General features: G+C 35.3%; 2 pseudogenes; one reads left to right on the top strand and one right to left on the bottom strand.

The window, feature by feature from the left end:
• The first annotated feature begins 521 nt into the window (after positions 1 to 521).
• Positions 522 to 13,044, top strand: LOC143559509 (protein CHROMATIN REMODELING 20-like; annotated as a pseudogene).
• A 309-nt stretch (positions 13,045 to 13,353) lies between these two features.
• On the bottom strand, positions 13,354 to 15,063 carry LOC143559508 (secreted RxLR effector protein 161 pseudogene; annotated as a pseudogene).
• Between the last annotated feature and the right edge of the window lie 10,204 nt (positions 15,064 to 25,267).

Here is a 25,267-nt window from a genome sequence, read left to right as displayed (position 1 = left end):
TGACCTAGTGTTGCATGTGATGTATGAGGATCTGATGCATTATAATAAATTGTTTATGGATTTAGGTAAAAGTTGCAGGTTAAAAAGGTTTTTAGATCTTTCTAACTGTCCGTTTTCAACTTTTGACTTGATTATGCTGTGGATTTTAGGTTTAATGATATTCTTGTTATCGATTGAGTAGGCTGCATTAATGGCAGATTGTTCCATATGCCGTAGGTTTTGAAATCTAAATTAGAATGCAGTGGAGGATTGGATATTTGTTATTATCATCGAGATATGTTAGACAATCCAACATATTTGTTATTGCTCATTAGTCCTTGATTTGCATAATTAATGCCAGTTATGCATGAAATCAGTTACATTTGATTTTTTCAGTAACTTTGATTTTTCGGTTTTCTGTTTGACCTAGTGTTGCATGTATGAGGATGTGATGTAGTATGATATATTGTTTTAGGTTTTCTGATGGATTATGGTAAAGCTGCAGGTTAGGAAAGTATCATTGTATTTAATTTTTATCATTGATGGAGGTTGATAAATGTGAGGTGAAAGAAGAAGATATTGGCAGTTCATCAAGTGACTCTTTTATCAATGATAGCGACAGCGACGAATCATTGACGCCTGGTCAGGATGGTGAGGTACATCCCGAGGCAAGTCGAACATTTATTCATACTTGAATGGACAAAATTATGAATTACATGTGTTTTGATTGTCAAGTTTGAGCTGTTGTGGTTTTGTTCTTTTGCAGGCATCTCTTACGGATGAAGACATTGAAGGTCTAATTGCTGAGCTCTTAACAGTTGAGAGCAAGGTATTGATTTATCTTTGCATCTTTTTAAAGGTGGACAAATTTGGTTCATTTACTTATGAATTTGTTAAGTCTGGTTAATAGAAATCTCAAACGCGCCAATAGTAAAATGCAGATAAACGCGAAACGGGTCAAAATTGATCGAAGTGTATTTTAATGCATACATCTTCGATGTCTAAATTTGATGATTTATGTTGTTGGCATGATGATGTTTTTTTTTACATACTAAATGGACAAATTTGTGAGACCCGCAATGAAAAACAACCCGTTTTATTGTTATCCATCGTCCATGTTACCCTTACTTTTTTGTGCTGACTGAGACATTATGTTGGGAATTTATGGTATTAACCTATAATTTCTTAGTCATTTTCCCTTTTTTATTTGGATTCACAATTGCTGTGTTGCTACAGGCTGCAGAGGCACAAGAAGCACTTGAAGACGAGTCACTAGCAAAAGTGGAAGTTGAAGTGCGAGAAGAGCTATCACAATCTCTTGAAGGGGAAGCTGTACGTTAGTGTTATCCTCTCAAAATAAACAAAACACCTTAAATTTCAAACTTAATGATTAATAAAGTTGTTCCTTCTCTTTTCTTCGATAGCTTGATAATGCTGTTGCTGATGAAATGCTAGCTCTCAGAGAAAAATGGGAATACGAGCTCGATGACCTTGAAACCGAGAGCGCACACTTGTTGGTCTGCTTCTTCACTTATTTAAGTGCATATTTTATATTATGCCTGTTGGTTCTTACAATATGCTTATTGTGCAGGAGCAACTTGATGGTGCGGGAATTGAACTCCCGAGTCTTTATAAGTGGATAGAAAGCCAGGCACCAAATGGATGCTGTACAGAAGCATGGAAAAATAGGACTCACTGGGTTGGATCACAGGTCACCGGTGGTGTTACTGAGTCAATTGCAGATGCTGAAAAGTATCTGAAAACTCACAGGCCTGTTAGAAGGTAGCTTGTGTTACTACAAAATAACTAATATCAGGAGTCTAAACAAGCCAATTCGAGCATGCTTCGAGCTTTACATAAAGTTCGAGTTCGGCTCGTTTACTATTTATTATCACTATATCATATTCTTTATATCTGTTTATAATTATTGTTTTGGCTCGTGAGCCTTCTCCAGCTCTATAAGCGAAGTTCGGGCGTTTAAGCTTTGGTTGATTCGGGCTTTTAGCTAGTCGATCTCAAGTAGCTCACTAGCGGCTTGGCTCGTTCACACCGCTACTAATAATTAGAGATGAAAAAAGTGGACTGATGGATTATTGGTCTAACTCGTTTGGGTCAAATGGTTGACCCAGAACACTTTATCAAAATATGCTATTATTTTTACGTAAATAGTTAGCTTGTCAAATGTAATTGCAAAAGTTATAGATTATTTTGAAAGTAGTCTATTGTTTTAGTAAAAATGATTTATGAGGTCTTATGCATTAAAACTTCAGTTTGGATGACATTCTACGTGTTCGATCCGTTCAAGATAAAAAGCACAACCCGAATCGGTTCATTCATAAGTAACTGAATGGAAACTGCCACCTTTCAAACTACAATATTAGGAGTTGTGTAAGCTTTCATTTATGCATTGTTTTTTCTGACAGACATCATGGTAAGCTTCTAGAAGAAGGCGCTAGTGGGTTTCTTGGGAAACGTCTTGCTCCTGAAGAAGATAAAGAGACCAAACGCAATCTAGACTGGTCATCTTTCAATAAACTATGTTCTTCATCAACCAGTACTGCATTTGGAAGCAAAAACTGGGCTTCAGTATACTTGGCCAGTACGCCCCAACAAGCTAAGGAATTGGGACTCAACTTTCCTGGTGTAGATGAGGTAAAATATTTAATGAAAAGCCTATATTCTTTCGATTATAATATGGTATTATGATTTTTATATTGTGTATAGGTGGAGGAGATTGATGACAATTTGAGTGACCCATTAGTTGCTGATGCTATTGCGACAGAGAGAGAATTATACCAGTCTGAAGATCACAAGAACTTCAGAAAGGTAGATATTGTTGGCTATATTAGTTATTCAACAATTTAATTTATCACATTTGACCATCTAGACATTATAAACAGCGGGGATACTAGCTTAAATATATGTATTGCCAACGGCATTGACAGGTTAAAGAAGAAGATGACGTAAATCTTGAACGTAAGCTTCTGCTTCGTTTGAATCAAAAGAGACACAGGAGGAAGTTAAAGCAGGTGTGTTCTCACATATTCTATATGGGAAAATACCAGTGTACTTTCTCGTAAAGTTTCTTAACGGTCTTTTGCACCTAAAAAACAAACATACAATCTGTCTTATTTTTGGTAAAATTATATTTAACAATTGTTTGCACATAAAAAAACCAACATACTTTTTTTGTCTTATTATAAAATGCCTCTTAACATGTTGATATCTTTTAAATCTCTCTTAGTTATGATTGGATGAAATCATGCAAACATCATTTGACAAATTACATTATAATAACAATTTAATATGTTTTTAGTTTTATTTTATTTTGTTTTAAGTTATGTCATCCATGCTCATGTATTTTTATTATACTGTTTCTGAAAGATTACTTGTTATCATCAACTTGTTGATAGAAAAATGGAAAGGAAAAGACGAACATTGAACGAACTTTGCCTTTCCACTTGTCTCCTTTAAAACATAAGTTCATCAAGTATTACTCATCTAGAATCTAGTATTAATAAGTAGAAAATAATTATATTTTTGTTCAAATTTAACAAGCGGATAGACTTTTATGAGAAAAAATACATATTTTTTAAGTGCTCTTTTTATTTCTATCTAATTTTGGTTTTGTACATTATGGATTACAAACTCATTTCTTTGTTTTTGAAATATAATCAGGAGGATATGAAGGATACTGATGAAAACAACATGAGTAACAATATTGCATATCAATCATCAAATACTACAGAAATGAAAGATCATAATAGTAATGGTCTTTGTGGGACTAAGCGGTCATCTGACAGTGTTGAAATGTCGGAGAGCAAGAAGGGCGGGACTGTAAAAACTGACAATTTTGATGTCGAATCTGTTGAAGTGGATGGCTCTGATTCTTTATCCAGTGATAGTGAAAATCTTGATCAAGAAGATGGGGACCACTCTGCTGATGAGTTCCATTGTACGGCTTGTGATAAGGTCGCTAATGACGTGTATACACATCCAACCTTGAAAGTGATTGTTTGCAGAAACTGCAAGTATCGGTTACAAGAGAGAATGAGAGAAACGGTAGGCATTTGCAGTTATGAATAGGCTGTAAAAGAGTTGAGTCTAGCCAGGTTTGGCTTGGGTTCAGCTCTTTACGAGCTGAAATGTCGAGCTCCAGCCTGGCTTGTAAAAAGCTCGAGCCGGCTCGTTTATTTAAAAAGTTTTAGTTGTATATATATAAAGAAAAAAGTAATGTTTTTTTAGTCGGGGTGTGCATTGGTCTGTTTGGATTGGTTTTGGGGTCAAATCGAATTTCGTTCTTTTGAGTTTTTGAAAACTTTTGGTTTCGGTCTTTTTTGTTTTGTCGTTTGGGATTGAAAATGTATAACTTGGGTTTTGTTCTTTATTGCAGGATCCTGATTGTGCTGAGTGTTTATGTGTATGGTGTGGGAATACTGGGGATTTAGTAAATTGCAAGTCATGCACAAACTTGTTTTGTTTTTCGTGTATAAGAAGGAATCTTGGGGAAGAATATATGTTAAAAGCACTTGGTTCAAGTTGGAAATGCTGTTGCTGTTCTCCAAGTGTTCTACAGCCTTTGACTTTACAGTTAGAAAAAGCTTTTACACCATCATCTTCAAGTTCAGATAGCGACTCTAATAATTCAGTTGATGGCTTCAAGGTCACAATTAGGTATCCTTACTTTTTGTGCGGGTCAAAACAGATTTGGTCCACAAACACTTTGTTATCCTCTCTTAACGAAGTTGATGATATTTAATTTATTATTAATAGTGAGATTGAGATGTTTTTAACCATACCTTGGCTCATTTCACTCGCTTATCCTATTGGATCGTTAGATGTACAATACACACCAAATTGACACATTTGCTTATAAATGGGTTATGGGTCATAATTTCCTTCTTTGTGAAACATCAGCAAAAGGAGACGAAAGAAGAAGATTCGTAGAATTCTTGATGATGCCGAATTAGGAGAAGACACTAAAAGAAAAATCTCCATCGAAAAGGTATCATACATATATTGATATTACAATAATTTAGTTGTAGGATTGTGAAGTCATTTTATGTGTTAATAATTTACTAATCTGACTGTCGGACTGTCAGGAGCGCCTTAAGTCACTAGAAGCTGAGCGTTTAAAGTCACTGAAATCAATGAAGGCTAGTTATGAAAGTTTTAAGGCGAATGTATCTACGGGTGCTACCTTTAATATGTTAGGTGATGCACAAAGCGGTTATATTGTAAATGTTGTGAGGGAGGAAAATGAGGAGGCTGTGAGGCTTCCACAAAGCATCTCAACCAAATTGAAATCTCATCAGGTTCCTTTTCTTCCTTTTTGTTTAACTTATTATGAATACTTAACGTACGTTGTAATAATCTGTACTAACTGTATGCAGGTTGCAGGTGTAAGATTTATGTGGGAAAATATAATACAGTCAATCACTAAAGTTAGGTCAGGAGATAAAGGACTCGGCTGCATTCTTGCACATACCATGGGTCTAGGTAAAACATTGCAGGTACTATGATAATTAGCTTTTTATGCCCTTGAATTTCAATCAATCAATCAATCATACCCAGTAAAATCCCACCGACAGCAAAGCTATAAGTAGGGTCTGGGGAGGGTGGGATGTAGGCACACCGTACCTCTATCCAAAGGAATAAAGAGGTGGCTTCCAGAGAGACCCTCGGCCCTTAGAATTTATTTATCAGAATTAGTCTGCTCACATGTGAGTTTATTAAGGGAAGACATCACACACTAAAAATCAAGTTTGAAGTCTCCCATTGAAGTCAAATCAACTTTCATTAGGGGTTCCAATCTTTGTTTTATGAATGTTCAAATTTTAATAAAATTAAGTGAGACAAATAAAACATTTATGATCTCTAGTTATTATTTAGTGATTCTCTTTTTAAATTAACTTGATGCAGGAGGTAATATATATTGAAGAAAATAAAATTCACAAAATAATAACTAGATATCATAAATGTTATATATATATATATATATATATATATATTACATTTAGGAAACTTGAATAGTGATTACTATTGGTGGTGAAATAGATACAAAGTTGAACTAATTGGTGGTTTTACCAGGTTATAACTTTTCTGTATGCTGCTATAAGATGTGTGGATTTGGGACTTAAAGCTGTTATGATTGTGACACCTGTAAACGTTTTGCATAACTGGAGGCATGAGTTTAGAAAATGGAGTCCGAACGAATTTAAGCCTCTTCGTGTCTACATGCTTGAAGATGTTCCAAGGTTTTTTTTTTTTTTTTTTGGCATTTTATTAGTAATGATGCTCATGCTCTTAAAACATAGTTTTCTTGTCTTCACTTATTTTTAATGATATTAAATTGTTGATATGATGTTTGTAGGGATAGAAGACTTGAGTTACTAAAGAAGTGGAGAGCAAAGGGTGGTGCGTTGTTAATTGGGTACACTAATTTTCGTAATTTGTCTCTCGGAAGGCATATCAAGGATTGCCATGTGGCTAAAGAATTTCGCACGGTTCTTCAGGTAATTTTTACAGACTTCCATCAGTCCATGTTTAACCAACTCGAAGTGGGTGCTTTAATCTTCATTTTGGAACTGGTTATCTCATTAAAATGAGCAGAATTTCACACAGTTTATATCATAAACTCGGTATTTATGCTCTTTAAAATGAGCTAGATATTGCTAGATTTTTCAAAGAAAAAATTAGACGCGATTGTTTTGTCTGCAAACCAGACGATGCATCAGCTTTTAACTTGTAATCAGATGCAGTCATGTAAAATTGCACAAAAGCATAGATTTAGATACACAAAAATGCACCAAGATCTCCCATACATAACTAAAAGCATTTTGATGTAAGTAGTATCAAAAGTGAAGTTTATACACCTTTGCCCAATATCATATTTCTAGAAATGACGGGTCAACTCACATATGATTAAGTTTATTTTATGTGATTATCGATGAGTAACATCCCATGTTCTTTGATTTGTTCACATGTGAATAGCCTGGACCCATTCATATATGAGCAAGTCCAATAACGTGTGAATTGTAAAGTACTATTGTGGCTTGAGCTTTCATTTTGTTCTCATATGAACCTCTACCAGTAATCACATATGAATGGACTTGATCACGTGAGAATTAACACATGATTAGTTGTTATGGTTCTCAACTTGACTGTTGATACTGTAAAATATATTATTATTATTGTTATCATATATGACGTATCTTTGCGTATTCTGGTAACGAAGTTTCAAAAATAAAGTAAAAAAATGTTAAAATTTTACCAAAAACCTATGTTTTTTTGGTGCTAATATAGCTTGTATTTTGACAATGTACCAAAAATATTTTGTTCTTTAAAATGAGCTAGATATCACCATTCTCTTTTCTTTTTTCCTAACTAGTCTTTTAAGTGCAAATGGCTTTAAAGGTTTTGTTGTCATCACGATTTATTGGTAAAACAGATGGTTGATTTTGTGAGGGAAGGATTTCTTGGCAGCAGTCAAGAGTTTAGAAACCGGTAAGTCCTTTGTCAACCCTTATTTGTCTTCTACGGAGGTGGTAATTTTAACTCATGCACATGAAAGATGGTTGATTTGGGTATAGTTTTTGAGTCAAGTAGTCAATCGGGTTGAAAGATTTCCCAACCATTTATTTGTGTAAATGAGCCGAGCCGACTTGTCCACAAATCCAGCGAGATCGTTTATTAAAAGAATTGATCTCCGAGATAGCTCTTTTATCATTATATTTTACACATTGATATATATAAAAGAAATTATACCTTTAGCATACACATCTAATATATGTAATTTTACGTTAAAAAATGATCGTCTGTTCAAAAATACATAAAAAACTTTACGTTTTAAAAAATATATAAAATTTATGTTATAGCGTGTGCGTGTGTATTATATATTAAACAAGCCTAACGAGCAAGTCAACGAGCCGAGCTTACTTGGGCTTGGCTTGGCTCGGCTTGTTTAAAACGAGCCAATGTTGAGCTAGTTTTCTGCGAGCTTTTTGAACTTACCCTACATGTCTTTTGCTACATTGACTTTACTACATGTGTATGACTAACCACGCTCTCCATATCTTGCAGTTTCCAAAACCCTATTGAAAACGGACAACACGCTAATTCCACATCAAAGGATGTCAAAATCATGAACCAGAGATCTCACATTCTCTATGAACAATTAAAAGGATTTGTGCAACGAATGGACATGAATGTTGTTAAGAAGGATTTACCTCCAAAAACCGTATTTGTAATCGCTGTTAAGCTTTCTGCGATGCAACGGCTACTCTACAAACGGTTTCTTGATGTACATGGGCTCACTCAAGAAAAGGCTTCTAGTGAAAAGACCCAGAAGAACTTTTTTGCCGGTTATCAAGCATTGTCTCAGGTACTTACTTTTATAATCCATAAGTGGGTTTTAACCTGTTTGGTTATCAATGGGCCGGTTCAACGCTTGTTTCTGTAAAAACAAGAGTAAGTTATCCAGATGGCCCCTGTGGTTTGCTCAAATTTCACCTTTTCCATTTGTTTGCGAGATTGTCTTGCATTTGGTCCCTATTAGATGTCAGTTCAGGTTTTCTGTTACAAATTTTTGAAAATGGTCTCAATTGTACGAGTCCTATGTTAAATTCGACACACTATTTATTCATACAAAAGTCAAAAAAATTCTTGACAAAAAGCTTTTCAGGTCAACACATCCTGACTAGTACCAAAAATACATCTTTTGACTTTGATTTCTAATCTCGAGGTTGACACATGAGTAGTTTTTCAAGCTCGAATCGTTTGAGAGCTGGCTCGGGTTTGATAAGTGAAGCATATGCTGGTTTATAAACAAGATTACCTTTAGGCTTCAGCTAGGCTTGATTCGAGCTTTTAGCAAGCTGGGATCGTGTTACTCACAAGCGGCTTGGCTCATTTACACCCCTACTCGTCACTTAAAAAAGAAATAATATTTTCAACCATTTTGACAGGTTTTCATTCTACCTAATTGGCCAGTAAAAGAGCAAAAAAAAAAACAAAATCCCAATTTGACCCGTTTATAAAATTCAGACGCTATTACCTGACGCTTATAAATCTTTTCTTCCATCGTGCCGTGTGCCATTAGACGGTATGCAAAAACCGGTTTTGTTTGTCCGTATCTACAATGTAAAAACGCAGTTAACTTTTATATAAATTTATGTTTTTTTTCTAACGTAACCATTAAATTAATAATTTTATACCTCCAAGCCCGATAAATAGCCTGCAGATCATACGTCGGGTTCCAAGAACCATCAACAATAATAACACGGTTAGCAGCATAAAGGTTAATACCCAAAGATCCCGCTCGGGTCGATATTAACGTGCATTTGACACGTTTATTAGACGGATCATTAAAATTGTCAACCAGTTTCTGTCTCTCGGACCCTTCAGTTTGTCCATCTAGCCTGTTTTACACCAAACCAAAACAAGATTTAAGCAAAGAAGAAAAGACTACACCCCTTGCATCTAATGATATTAACACACCTGTACCAATCTTTTCCCTTTTTCCAACATTTTTGGGCTCTCGCGTTACGGGTCAATTTGGAAATATGGAGTTCGATTAAATCGATTGTGGATAAACTTTGGCTGAAGACGAGTGCTTTATCGCCAATATCAGAGCACAAAGTTAAAATGTCAAGCAGTAAAACCATCTTCCCACTATTTTCAGCATCATAACCATTTTCCTTAACAATATCATCCCACCAATTCTGTACAGCATTAAAAACATGTAACCGCATTACCAAACAAGTACTAATTTTTGTATATGATATTTTTGAAAACACATTTGAGAACTTAAATACCTCCTTGAAAAAGCCATTGGCATTCTTTTTATCTATTTTGTTTCTCGACTTATCTGGAAGGAAAAAAACATAAAAACATTATTTGCATGATGTCAAATTAAGTGTATGTTTATCAAAATGTATATCTTACCTCCATTGGCCATGGTATAGTCCATATTATCATCAGTAGAAGTGTCTTCAAAAGAGCTGTCATGTTTGCTCAAGTCTTTGTCTCTCATCAGTTGCAATATTCCAGGATGATTCCATATCTAACAAGTGTAACCAATATCATTTTAATTGTATAAAGAGGAGAAAATATATAAAAACTAAAAAGCAAAATAATATATAGGCAGCTAAGGGAAATAATGTATAGTGACGAGAAAATGAATGTTCCACTGCAATTTCGAATCACTAGAGAAGTCAAGAATTAGACACTCAATGATTGTACAGTACAATCATTGAGTGTCTAATTCTTGACTTCTCTAGTGATTCGAAATTGCAGTGGAACATTCATTTTCTCGTCACTATACATTATTTCCCTTAGCTGCCTATATATTATTTTGCTTTTTAGTTTTTATATATTTTCTCCTCTTTATACAATTAAAATGATATTGGTTACACTTGTTAGATATGGAATCATCCTGGAATATTGCAACTGATGAGAGACAAAGACTTGAGCAAACATGACAGCTCTTTTGAAGACACTTCTACTGATGATAATATGGACTATACCATGGCCAATGGAGGTAAGATATACATTTTGATAAACATACACTTAATTTGACATCATGCAAATAATGTTTTTATGTTTTTTTCCTTCCAGATAAGTCGAGAAACAAAATAGATAAAAAGAATGCCAATGGCTTTTTCAAGGAGGTATTTAAGTTCTCAAATGTGTTTTCAAAAATATCATATACAAAAATTAGTACTTGTTTGGTAATGCGGTTACATGTTTTTAATGCTGTACAGAATTGGTGGGATGATATTGTTAAGGAAAATGGTTATGATGCTGAAAATAGTGGGAAGATGGTTTTACTGCTTGACATTTTAACTTTGTGCTCTGATATTGGCGATAAAGCACTCGTCTTCAGCCAAAGTTTATCCACAATCGATTTAATCGAACTCCATATTTCCAAATTGACCCGTAACGCGAAAGCCCAAAAATGTTGGAAAAAGGGAAAAGATTGGTACAGGTGTGTTAATATCATTAGATGCAAGGGGTGTAGTCTTTTCTTCTTTGCTTAAATCTTGTTTTGGTTTGGTGTAAAACAGGCTAGATGGACAAACTGAAGGGTCCGAGAGACAGAAACTGGTTGACAATTTTAATGATCCGTCTAATAAACGTGTCAAATGCACGTTAATATCGACCCGAGCGGGATCTTTGGGTATTAACCTTTATGCTGCTAACCGTGTTATTATTGTTGATGGTTCTTGGAACCCGACGTATGATCTGCAGGCTATTTATCGGGCTTGGAGGTATAAAATTATTAATTTAATGGTTACGTTAGAAAAAAAACATAAATTTATATAAAAGTTAACTGCGTTTTTACATTGTAGATACGGACAAACAAAACCGGTTTTTGCATACCGTCTAATGGCACACGGCACGATGGAAGAAAAGATTTATAAGCGTCAGGTAATAGCGTCTGAATTTTATAAACGGGTCAAATTGGGATTTTGTTTTTTTTTTTGCTCTTTTACTGGCCAATTAGGTAGAATGAAAACCTGTCAAAATGGTTGAAAGATTCATTCCACTATCTGATTTTTGAATAATGGTGTAAACGAGCTGAGCTTGGCCTCGGCTCGTTTTGAGCTCTTATTTTTTAAAGCTCGGGCTCAAGTTGTTTTTCAAGCTCGAGCTTGCTAATTCAATATTTAATGTATTATATATTAATCATATATTAATAATTGGCTTGTAGGCTCATGAGCCAGCCTGAGTCATTTATTTTTAATCATTTGTATACATTTTTAATTTTTTTTTATATTTTTAATCATATTTTGTATGTAACATAATATATTCTATTCAACAATTTCGATCATGCTTTTATATATAATAATATGTATTATATAATTATATATATTTAACATATTTCATAAATTTATATGGCTTGTTTAGGCACACGAACTAGCTCGAGCTGAATTTGTAAAGCTTGGTCACGTTCATAAAACAAGCTTATGTTTAAACTCAAGCTCATTTAAGCTCGTCTCGATTCAAGGTTTTAGCGAGCCGATTCGAATAACTTGGCTCATTTACACCCCTCTTTTGAATACATCTCCAACATTGCTTTTTTTTTCTTTTTTTTGTCAAAAGTTAGATTATTAATATTTTAACATCCACCAAATTCTTGTAATGACATTCATCAATCATTGATCTTTAAAAATTAGGTCACTAAGGAGAGCCTATCAGCAAGAGTTGTTGATAGACAACAAGTACACCGAACAATATCCAAAGAAGAGATGTTACATCTCTTCGCCTTTGGTGATGATGAAAGCCAAAATGTGGCAAGCACGCAAACAAATCCTTCAAAACAAAAAGATCCTCATCATTCAACGGGTTCTTCTGACATATTCATGGAAGCATTACTTGAAAAACATCAATCTAGGTAAATTTAATAAGTTTAATGATTACTTGTTTTTGCTTTATTTAATATGTGTTTAATTCATGGTTCAGATGGATTGCTAATTATCATGAACATGAGAGTCTTCTACAAGAAAACGAAGACGAAAAGCTATCAAAGGAGGAACAAGACATGGCTTGGGAAGTTTACCGTAAAAGCATAGAATGGGAACAAGTCCACATCACAAAACCAACGGTTCAAGATGAACCCACAACTAAGAAACCACCTTTGGTCACTCGAGTGTGTTCTAGGAACCGCTTTGTGCTGCGAAACTGCACAAACTTAGCCCATATGTTGACTTTAAGTAGTCAAGGTGTGAAACCGGGACACACCACTATTTGTGGTGAATGCAGCCAGGAAATTAGTTGGAATGGTGTTAAGTGACAAGTTAAGAACCAAAAGGCACAGGTTTTTTGATTATGCATTGGACATGATGATTAGATCTTTTATATTATTTTGTAACCAGACTGCCCCATTTTTGGGTGGTTACTATAACCTTTGAATGTTGTTATATTATAGCTGCATAGTTTCTGGAGTGCTCGAGTTAAGAGCGAATTTACATTTGCCATTTCGGCGCTTTTGATATTGATATTTGGGGTTTTTTTTCTTCTCATTTCCTCACTTATATTATTAGAAGGATAATTTGGTTTAAAATAGAAAATTTATCATTTTTTATGTTATTAAACTAATAATATATTCTGCGAAAGCTAACGGGTTGTATGCTAGTCCGAAGATCATGAACTTCAAAGAACAGGTTAGTCACAGGCCATTGATTTGACTGTCACAACATTAAACACTTGCCATCGGCTGATGGAAATCTGTTATCGCCCCTTTCTCTTTCTCAAAAATTAAGGTGGCGGTTTGGGATTGTGTGGTTGACCGATCCCCGGGTCCAGATGGTTTTAGTTTCAAGTTCATAAAAATATACTTGGCTAGGAATTCATAAACACCCTGAACCACTTTCAAAGTTCTAAGGAGCTCTCTAAGATCATATGTGATGGAGCGTCTGGGGCTTCAAAACCCCCTCGAAACCACCCCACCCCACCCCACCAATGTAAGGCGTCGAGCCCGGTGCCCTACATTATCGATATATTTACTCATAAACACGGTTTCAAATATCAAAGTGAATTAAAACTTTCGCGGAAACATTAAACTTCAACCATTTATTACATAATTATTCAAATCTCATCAAAGTGAATTAAAACTTTCGCGGAAACATTAAACTTCAACCGTTTATTACATATTATTCAAATCTCATCATAACGATCTAACACTTGTCTTAAAACATGATATTAAGCATCATAATAAAATATCATAACATTCTTCTCAGTATGTCAACCTCTTCAGTTCAATGCCATGTGTCTTCCTCAAGCTAGCTACCTTAGCCTATTTACCTGCGTGCATACTAAAATTCATCTACGCTGAGTGAGTTCTAGTTAATTAGACAACATACATTACATTCACGTACTTACATATCCGGAGACACATGTTACACACTAAACCTGTTTATCTTTCTTTCATACATACACTCATTCATCATTTCTTTCAAACTTTAATTCTTTCTTATTTTAACATACATTGTGCATACATAACTATCTCTTCGTTTTAAAGATCCTTTCGCCCTATAAATTCACATATATTATGAGGGCCTGGTCCCTATCCTATCAGATATTATAAGGGTCTGGTCCGTATCCTCTCACTGGTCCCTTCTTTCCATACAACCATACAATCATGCTATTGAAAATCATGGACATTGAATTCATTGAATTGATATTATTTTCTGATGATTTACAATGAGGGGAAGATACCAATATATAATACATAACTTTTACGTTATTGGAAACAAACACAATTATAGGAAGCATATATGGCTGTAAACGAGTTGTGATTGTGTGTATTTCGGGAGATGATGTTTGACTGATCCCACAATCTTTTTCTTATTTTAATTATTTTCAACACTCCCCCTCAAGTTGAGTAGTGGGGTTTCCAATACGTAACTTGCTTCGACAAAAGTTGAAGATTCTCCCGTTAACCGCCTTCGTTAGTATATCAGCTAGTTGATCTTTTGATTGAACAAACGAGAGCTCAATGATTCCAGCTTCAATTTTTTCTTTAATAAGGATCCTGTCAACTTCTATATGTTTTGTCCGATCATGTTGTACCGGGTTTTCGGAGATTTGAATTCCAGCTTTATTATCACACATGAGTTTGATGCTTTTCTTTAGGGGAAATCCGATTTCAGTTAGGAGCTTTCTTATGGATAAAACCTCACTTATTCCTCGTGCAATTCCTCTAAATTCGGCTTCCGCACTAGAAATAGCTACAACTTTCTGCTTCTTACTCCACCATGTTACGAGATTTCCTCCTACTAAGGTAAAGTAACCTGATGTGGATCTACGATCTCCTACATCTCCGGCCCAGTCAGCATCGGTATAGGCTTGTATTTCTAAATGACCGTTGGGTTTAAATAATACTCCATGGCCCGTTGTTCCTTTGATGTACCTGATGATCCTCACGACCGCCTCCATGTGAGCAGTTTGGGGTTGGTGCATGAATTGGCTTACAACCCCAACAACATAGGCTATATCAGGTCGTGTGTGAGAGAGATATATTAACTTTCCCACCAGTCTTTGATATCTTTCTTTATCTGCTAAATCTGCTTCAGGCTCCATGTGGATTTTATGGTTTGTTCTCATTGGGGTTTATGCCGGATTGCAATCTATTATACCTGTCTCTGCTAGAAGATCAAGAATATACTTCTTTTGGCAGATGAAAATACCCTTTTTTGACCTTAGTACCTCAATACCGAGAAAGTACTTTAACCTTCCCAAGTCTTTCATTTCAAATTCCGCAAACAAGCTTCTTTTTAATTTCTCCATTTCTTCTTTGTCATCACCGGTAATTATCATGTCATCAACGTATATGATCAGACATGTTATAAGACCATTTTTCCGTTTCAGGAACAACGTGTGATCTGCATTACTCTGATTAAACCCATATTTATTCATTGCCAGAGTGAATCTTCCAAACCAAGCACGAGGTGATTGCTTTAACCCATAAAGAGATTTTTTTAACCGGCATACTTCCCGTTCCTTAAAGTTTCCCACGAATCCAGGGGGTCCTTCCATGTATACTTCTTCTTTTAGTTCTCCATGGAGGAATGCATTTTTCACATCAAACTGGTGAAGAGGCCAACCTCTATTTGCAGCCACAGAAAACAGAATTCTAATCGTGTCCATCTTAGCAACCGGAGAGAATGTTTCGGAATAATCAATTCCATATGTCTGTGTATAGCCTTTCGCGACTAGCCGGGCCTTGTATCTTTCAATTGTTCCATCCGGTTTATGCTTAATTGAATAAACCCACCGGAATCCAACGGGTTTTTTACCCGGTGGAAGAGTGCACACCTCCTATGTATCATTCTTATTCAGTGCTTGCATCTCAGTTTCCATGGCCTCTTTCCAATGTATTGACTCCATAGCTTCTTTTAGAGTACTTGGAGTTTGTTCGGCACATAGAGAGATAATAAAGGCTTTTGCTTCATTTGACAGGTTCCCTGTAGCAATGTTTGTCATAGGGTATTTGGATTGTTTAGCCTCTTTTTCTGGAGAGTACCGTTTTGGAGGAATACCTCGGTTTGCTCTGGGCGGTAGCACATATTTCTCTTGTGTTGTTTCTTGGTCAACATTATGTTCCACGGTTATTTCTTCATGAGTTTCTTCACCGGGTTTGGGAGTGTCAACCTGTTCTACTGTCATCTCATGTTCCTCATTGTTAGAAATAATAACTGTTTCTGAGGTTTGAGAGTTACTTACCTTGGACTCCAGGTTGGGAGGATCATGGATGGCACTATTTGGTGGTTGTGTTGTTGTATGAGGTGACTCGTCTTCAAATGTATTTGAATAAGGAAGCCACTTTAACCAACTTAGTGTGTCATTTGTGTCTCTCTCTCCCCCTGATCACGGTGTTGGTTATTATAGAAGTATTCTGTTTCCAAAAAGTCACAATTCATGGTGGTAATTACGGTACCTCGTTTTGGACTGTAACATCGATATCCTTTCTGGTTCACACCGTAGCCAACGGAGACACATTTTTCTGCACATGGTCAAGCTTGGTTCGTTCGACTTTGGGTATATGAGCAAACACAGTTGAACCAAAGATTCATGGTTCGAGTGTAAGGATTGAGGGGAGTTTAAAGAAGGAGGATAAGGTTTATAACAGGGTTTTGAATTGGAGGGCCTTGGTGGGTAATCGGTTAATTAAGTAGGTTGCCGTGGCTAGAGCTTCTGGCCAAAAAGATTTAGGGACGTTGGACTCAAGCATAAGGGCGCGTGTTATTTCTAGAAAAATGCGGTTCTTTCGTTCAACCACCCCATTCAGTTCGGAATGTCTAGGGCAGGTGGTTTGGTGAATCATTCCCTTTTTTTGAAAAAAATCTTTCATAGAGGCATTTACAAATTCACCTCCATTATCGGACCGTAATATTTGGATATTGGTTTTGTATTGAGTTTGGATCATGGTATGAAATAAACTGAATTTTTCAAAAACCTCTGATTTGTGTTTTAGAAGGTAAATCCACACCATTCGAGTACAATCATCCACAAATAACAAAAAAAAAACGAAAGTTTTGGCCACCACTGACATTTGCTGGACCCCAAACATCAGAATGAACCAAAGAAAACGGTAAATCAACCCTGGTATTACTTGGTTTAAATGTTTGTCTATGGCTTTTGGCTAAAACACATGTTTCACAGTCTATCGTTTTATTTGAAGGAAATAACTTAGGAAATAAAAGATGTAAATTACCAGTGGACGGGTGCCCCCGTCTTCTATGCCAAAGTCATGCTTCTCTGTTTGTAGTTCCATGTGCAAGCATCACAGTACCACTTTGAGTCACCTCATCCACATAGTACAATCCACCCTGTTCAGTGCCACGCCCAATGATCATCCCAGTCCTGATGTCCTGTAAAAATACAAAACGTTGGATGCATTAGAACTGTACAGTTAAGCTCCTTCGTCACATGACTAATTGATAGGAGCTTGTGTGATAAAGACGGAACAAAAAGACAGTTTGGAAGTTTAATTGTTGGGGATACTTCAATTGTTCCTCCTCCTTTTGCATGCATAATCCCCCCGTTTGCGGTTTGAATATAAAATTTTTTCGGTTTATTGACAGAGGTAATGTCAGATAAATCATATGTCATTGTATCGGTGGCCCCACAATCAAATATCCACCCGTTATGTTGTTTATTGCCTTTTTGTACTATATTCGCAAAATGTTCAAGGGTATTTTGTGACTTTCTTGGACTTTGAGGATTCAAGAAATATTGGTTTGATATAACAGGGTTTGAGATTAAGTTCTCAAACCCGTTACCTGCACCGTCTTGGTTGTTTCTGTCAGATGTGCCTTCCCAAACAACATCAGTTCCACCGCCACTGCCGGCTATATTGGCGCTGCTGCTGGCGACGTTAGCGCTGCCACTGGTGGCTGCCTCTTCGTGTCTGGTATGCAGATTGGGTTTCTTGTGGCCATCGCTCCACCATTCGGGGTAACCCACTAGTTTGAAGCACTAATCTTTAGTATGTTTTTTCATACCATAGTGGGTGCATTTTAATCTTGATTTGTCAGTTTGGAATGATGGCTTCCCAGTGAGGTTTGACCGGCGAGGATGGATTTTTGTAGAAATCCCTAGACCATCGGTTTCTGGAGATCCGCCGGCAACTAGTCCTGCCGCCACACCGGGCTGTGAGGGTGAGCCGGAGATGGTTACAAGGATTCCTTGGTGTGCCATCTCTTTCCTAACAACCGCGTAGGCCCCCTCTGCCGAGGGTAGTGGATCCCACAGAAGAATCTCCCGTTTTACTGGGTCAAACTGGCGGTCGAGGGCATTTAAAAATTGAAACAAATTCTGTTCTAACATGATCTTATTGTATGTTTCTATGTCAACCGCACATGTCATCGGATTTGGATCTCTCTGATCGATCTCGCCCCATATACCTTGCAAAATAATCGAGAAGTCTTCAAGAGGTGAGCCATTTTGTTTGAAGTCGTTTTCTTTCACATGTAAGTCAAAGGTTTGTAGTTTGTCTTTCCCACTGCTATACATGACCCAAGGCATCCCACAATGCTTTTGCGATGGGAAACTCGGTGAGGTTACTTGCTAAATTCGGTTCAATGTTTTGTATGAGCCAAGAAAACACGACCAAATCGTCCTGTTCCCACTGGTTATATTGCTCATCGGATGGTTTTGGTGGTGTAGGGTCTCCTGAGAGGTGGTTTAACAGGTTTTTGGATTTGGCCCATATGGCGACTCGAATCATTCGAGCCCATAGGGCATAATTCGTACTATTAAGCTTGAGACTAATCTTCAAGCTATCAGAAAGGGTTTGATTCGAGTTTTGATGTTGGATGTTGAGGTTGTTTCTGAGTAGGTTTGTGAGTTGGATTGAGAGATCATCTCCACTGTCTTCTGTCATGGCGAGGACATGTTTTTCTTTCAGATCATCTTACTGCTTTGATACCATGTTGAAAATCATAGACATTGAATTCATTGAATTGATATTATTTCCTGATGATTTACAATGAGGGGAAGATCCCAATATATAATACATAACTTTTACGTAACTGGAAACAAGCACAATTATAGGAAGCATATATGGCTGTAAACGAGCTGTGATTGTGTCTATTTCAGGAGATGATTTTTGACTGATCCCACAATCTTTTTCTTATTTTACAACACATACATTCATACATACGTTTCTTCATATCATTATTCATATAATTGCATACATAATCTTAACCTTTTCTATATCATTAATATATCATTCATTAAACATTCATATAGCATACACTTACCACTTAAGGTAAGTGTATTAACTAACCACATAGAAGTATTGCACACAACCCCGAAAAACATAACAAAGAAAAGAGGCTAGAAACTCACATGGATCATGTTTCTCTAGGAGTTTTTAGTAACACCCCTCATTAGTTGTGCACGACTAACTATGTAACAATTATAAGTATCAAATAACTACTCCTAACCAGGTCATATTCTAATTAAGTGAAACACATAACGAACGGGGTCCAGGGGTGCCCCTGGCAGCGAGGTCCTAGAGGCGGCAGCCCCTAGCAGGTCCAAGGGGCAGATCCCCTAGCTGGGTTAAACGAATTGAATCGAGTTTTACAAACGAATCGAATCGTGTTTTACAAGGCTTCATTAAAAACTTATCAGAAAAATGCGTCTTTTAACAAATCGAATCGAAATACGAAATGAATCGAATCGAATTATGAAACGAATCGAATAGAATTATAAAACGAATCGAATCGAATTATGAAACGAATCGAGTCGAATTCTGAAACGATTCGAATCGAGTTTTCTTCAAACTAATCGAATTCTCAAGAATTCGTTCAAAACTTGTTTTCCATATCTTTCCATTTTAATCTTTTTCTCCCATCCCCTTATGCCCGTTTTGAAAATAAAACGAGTTCTGGGCTATAATAACTTTACCTACCAAAGTGTTTGGCAAACCGGCACGAAATACAAGACCTTTAAACTAAAACTTACCTCTTTATGTTCGGGTTCGAGTCTAGATGCAGATCTGGACGTGTTTCTTGTTGTTTGATGATGCTTGAGCACGAAATATGCATAGAAAATTTTTATTGATAAATTAAATAAAAACTAATAATAAAATATTATTAACTCGATAAATGTTATGTTTTGTTGAAAAAAATTACCCGAAAACGAAAACGAGTTGGGTATTGGTATTTAACATGTAATTGGAAAAACCCGAATTGTTACAAGAACACATCAGCATTATTTGGCTAATAAACAAACAATTATAGCCTCAATTTTAATCCCTTTGACCATTTTGGATAGCATCTATAGCGATAATTTAACTTATTAAATTGATATTTCTAGCACCAAAACAAAATAATAGATGTACATTTTGACAGCAAAATGCAGCAGTATTATTTGCTTGTTAACTCAACTTTTATGGCCTCAATTTAACTTCTTCAAACGTACTTTATGGGTGTTTCTGTTGTTCAACTATGGAACTATTCGTATATGATGCGGGAGCATCCGATTCAACAAAACGACCCGACCGAGGATGGAGAGTTGAAGTATGGAACAAGCTTTTCTAATTTGAATCCAAGATTCCATTATCTTTTATTATTTGTTAATATTTCAAGTTTCCTATTATTGTTATTTCTTATTCCATAAGTTATATTTTAGCATAAATAAGGGGTTAGGGTTTATTTTTAGTTAGTTTTTGATTAAGTTTTATATTAAAAGAATATTGTTCTTGAACCATTGGTTCGTTTTATCGTCTTTGAATAATCATGAGTCTCTCGAGCCATTGATCGCTTCCAAAACTACATCAGTATGCATACATGTTTAATTCAAAGACAAAAAGTTTAACAAGATTGTGGTTCAAAACCACTCACCTTTTCCCGTATGAGTGTTGTTGCATGTTTACTCGTTCGACCCGTTATCTTCCAAGCTATGCCATGCTTATCTCGACAACAAGTCAATTTCTAAATTGATTAGAACATCAAGTAGGTTTATCATAACCTCAAGCTCACTATTTTTAACTCTTAATAGTTAAAACAAATTATGACACACAAGTAATCGTTACAGCTTATACATTATTTTAATAGTTTAGACAATTCGTCGAACACCTTGTGGGCATGAACTGTAACTCACCAAAAATCCTAACATGGTTCGTTCATGTATCCTCACTTTTGTACAATTTCATAAAATTAACATCTAATCCATAACATGCAATTAAACCATTACTCAAAAGTTACCTTCAATCTTTCTAGCTTAAAAGTTGGAGTTTTCTATACAAAATTGAACATAAATTTCCCCAAAATCACAGATTTTGAAATCATAAACTCAAGAACACTAATCCAAAAATTTGCTAACAAATAAAAAAAAATTACATACCGAGAACTACAGAATCGATGGAGATTGACTGACTAACTAGCGTTTGAATCATTTGGTAACCGATTTCTTTTATTTATTTCAAGCCCTCAAATATCCCATTTAAACTTGATCTTTACAATTAACCACGTTTGGTCCTCCATATTTCCATAATGTTAAAGATATATTTCTCCACATAAAACTTATAATCCTTAAACTTTAAAAATCACATTTGAAGAGTTGTACAACATTATCTCGTTAAATATGTCTTGCTTTGAGGTGTATATTTATAAAATTTTATATACATATATATTTTAATCACACAAAATTAGGATGTTACACAATAGCTTCTCCACAACTTCGAAAAGAAAACACAAGTTGCTCGCTTATCATCAACATGTCGTTAGAAAAGATGTTGAACAAGCATTTGGGGTTCTACAAGCTCGTTTTGAATTTCTTCGACACTCATGTCTTGTGTGGGACAATGATATGATAGGGAAAATTATGATTGCATGTTTCATCTAAATGATGTGCTTGTAAACCGACAACAAAGAAGATCTAATGAAGATGATGAACAACCTATTTAATACTCTACGCAACAAATTGCAAGCTTATCTAACTATATGATGAATAGGGCACAACTTTGCAGTAGAGAAGCGCATATCGCTCTAAAAACTATTTGATTGAGCATATACGGCAAAAGCTTGGCATTGATGAGTAATTATGTAGTTTTTACATTCTAGAATGGTAATTTTCTATTTCATGTGACAATTGTAAGTTTAGAGCAGGTTTGAGATTGAGTTTGAAAACAACTTATTGGCTTGTTGGTTTTTTCAAAAAGCAATAAGTTAAAAAAATGTTGATAATCACAAAAATCTTTCTTATTTAGATTTTTTAAAGGGTTAAAAAACTATTTTTTAAAAGTCACAAATCTTGGCTTTTAAAAATATCCAATAAGTCCGTAAGGTGTTTTGAAACTCAATCCTAAACATGCTCTTAATCATCTATGTTAGATATACTTGTTGAATGTAAAACACTTCAAATTTGTAGAAGAATTGAAAATATCAGAAGTTGTATATTAAATTGAATATGAGGATAATTAACGTGCTAACTGTGAGAATCAAGCAGTGTATTTATATATAAAAGTAGTGTAATTTTGTAATTACATCGTAGTGAATAATACTATGTTGTAATTATAATTACACTATGTTGTATATATAATTATACTTAGGGCTGGCAATTGGGTACCTGTGAAAGACATGATAAGACCTGTTAATCAAAAAAGTGCGGTATGTGAATTTTTTATTTTCTTAAATAATTGAAATTAGTAGGCCAGACTCCCTCATTTTCCCTTATTGGTACACAAAACTTAAAACTGCCTTATATTCATGACATATAAAGTAATTAAACGAGTCATATTTAAGTTTGATATTTGTGTTATGCGCGTCGCCTCTTACCTGTTAAACCTGTTAAGACAGGAATTGTCTGCCCTAATTATACTACTTGATTCTCACCATTAGCACGTAAATTAAAGAGAAAAACTTATCCAAAGCCATATTTTGTATATGTGTAGAGTAAGTTACAAATAAACATATATAGAAAGTAAATTAAGTAATATTACGAAACGATCAACAACTTCAAGAACATCATTATCAACATCAGAATCATCATCGGAATGGGTACCATACAAAATCACCACCTTTAGACATAGTAAAAATAACTAAGATCTTTATAATAATTAATGTAATACATATATTACTAACTGAATATAATAAACATAGAACCCTAATAATCCAATATAATCAAAACTTGTTCGTCTTACCTAACATCTTCAACCATGTTTTCTTCGGTCGTTATTTCATCATTACCAAACTCATAGGAAGTTGTTGCAAAGGAGGATGATAAAGTTGATGGTAATTGTATTAGGTGTAGGACTAAATGTCCCAACACCATTATGTTTCCATGTTGCGGTGGTTGTTTAGTTACGATAAGTAAGCAAGAAAGCATTGGAAGGTTGAAAATCAATGCTTTGAAGACGATAAGTGCTTAACTTTTTGGTTCAATCTGTTTTTTATTTCTAAGGCATTATTGATTTTTTGGTGATGAATTGCGACTTGGTTATTGTTTTGGTTTTGTTTGATATCATTAGAATAAACATTTGCCTTTTAATAAAGTTGTTTATCATGATATTTGATTAATTTTTTATTCATTAATGATAATAGTTAATCTAGGTTGTCCTACAATTTATCTCTTATTTTAACATTGAATAAACTTAATAATATATTGAATGTTATATAAAAGAATTATAATTGAAATATATATAAAAAAAGAATTAAAATGTATATAAAATAAACAATAAATTGGTCGAACTCAAGCTTTAAAAATAGAGCTGGAAATGAATTAAACTCGAGCCAGATCGGTTCAGCTTGTTTAAACATTATGCGCTAACAATTGAAGCGAGATTATGAATGGAACTCTTTTGACAATATAGGAAAATACGTTGGAAATCTCCCGATAAAGCTGCGCAAGAGTAATTGGAAAGAGAGAACACATTTTGAGGCCTTGGAAAAACAGAAGGAAAGTTTTTCATTTGTTGGGTTTCTTGCACGTGTAGTCTTATTTTATAAAACTTTTCAACTTTTTATTTTGTGACAGCAACGTGAGTAGAAGAAATTTTGCCTGCCAAAGAAGAGTGACCTTCATACGTGAGCAACACTGCACGAAACAAATACCGTATCATGCTCGTCATTATTCATTTAGTTTTACCCTTGAATAATCTTCTAATCTCGCTTGCTGTTTAAAACATCCTTCCAGGTTGATTCTTGTGGTAGTATTTTGATACTGTAAAGATAAAGATACTGCCAAGCAATAATGTTGTTTGGTTTTAAGGATGGTGTGGTGTTTTGGGGGTAAGGTACCAAACACACTATACAAGTAACAAGTCAAAAGGAATAACCCGTGGAAATAATATCTTCCGCGAGGCGCCACAGGCCACGCGGAAGACACCCTCATAACAATGAGAAGTAACAAAGCACAACGGAAGCACCACCATAGGTAAGACACACGGTGAGGTACCACTGCGCAGTAACCTGGAAATTATATGGATGCACGATGGACCAATAGGAATGGGTCAAGGAAATACTTGCACAGAAAGAAAGAAAATAATTGGCCAGACTGTCCAACCAATCAGGAAAGGCCATCATGCTCAACCATGAGAATAGAAGCTTCCATTGAGTGAGACAGCTGACCCAACCCTACTCCCCTCTTCGGCTATAAATAAAAGATGAGATCTAGCGGTAAAAGGATCCAATTCCATACTCTCTAACTCTTTGAATATATCCCGATCACCTACCATACTGATTCTCACATTGAAGGGTGGTTACGAGAAGACCCCCTATTCTCCTTCTCGTAACGAGCTCACAGTGTTCAGTTTTGCAAGTGTATCGTCTGCCGGAACTCATCGTTATCCATAAGCGTACAATCGGTAAGGTAGTGAGCTGAACTCATAAGTTCAGTCTTATCTATAAGGTGGTGTTTGTTTTTTCCCAGAAGAGCTTTCTGGCCTTTTCTGTCTGCGCCACGCAGACATTGCCCTCTGCAAACTGTTTGTTTTTCCGAAGACGTTTCATTAAAAAAATATCTACTGATATACATCTATTTATACATCTCGAATCCCTTGTAAAGTTATGTTTATTTAATGTTTTGAGTTCGGTTTAGTTCGTATTTCGTTTATCTTTTATTAATTTAGCGTTTTAAGTCAAGTATTATATGTTTATCGTGTCTTATATCGTTTGGTGTCTTGAATGTTAAGCTTTAATTCTTCCTATCATTTCATTTGAAGTCTATGTTTGTTTTTGTTCGTCAATGGTTACGTGATTACATCACTAATGTTTTGTTATGATCTTTATAGATTTATGGTTTGGTGATCAAGAAAAAGAAGTTCTAGAAAGTT

The sequence above is a fragment of the Bidens hawaiensis genome, unplaced genomic scaffold (genome assembly GCF_021521415.1).
Source record: "Bidens hawaiensis isolate Kalapana, Puna unplaced genomic scaffold, B.hawaiensis_p1.1 tig00019923_1, whole genome shotgun sequence".
NCBI classification, from domain to species: Eukaryota; Viridiplantae; Streptophyta; class Magnoliopsida; order Asterales; family Asteraceae; genus Bidens; species Bidens hawaiensis.
The sequence above is the reverse complement of the archived record's forward strand: the minus strand, read 5'-3'. Positions and strand labels throughout refer to the sequence as shown.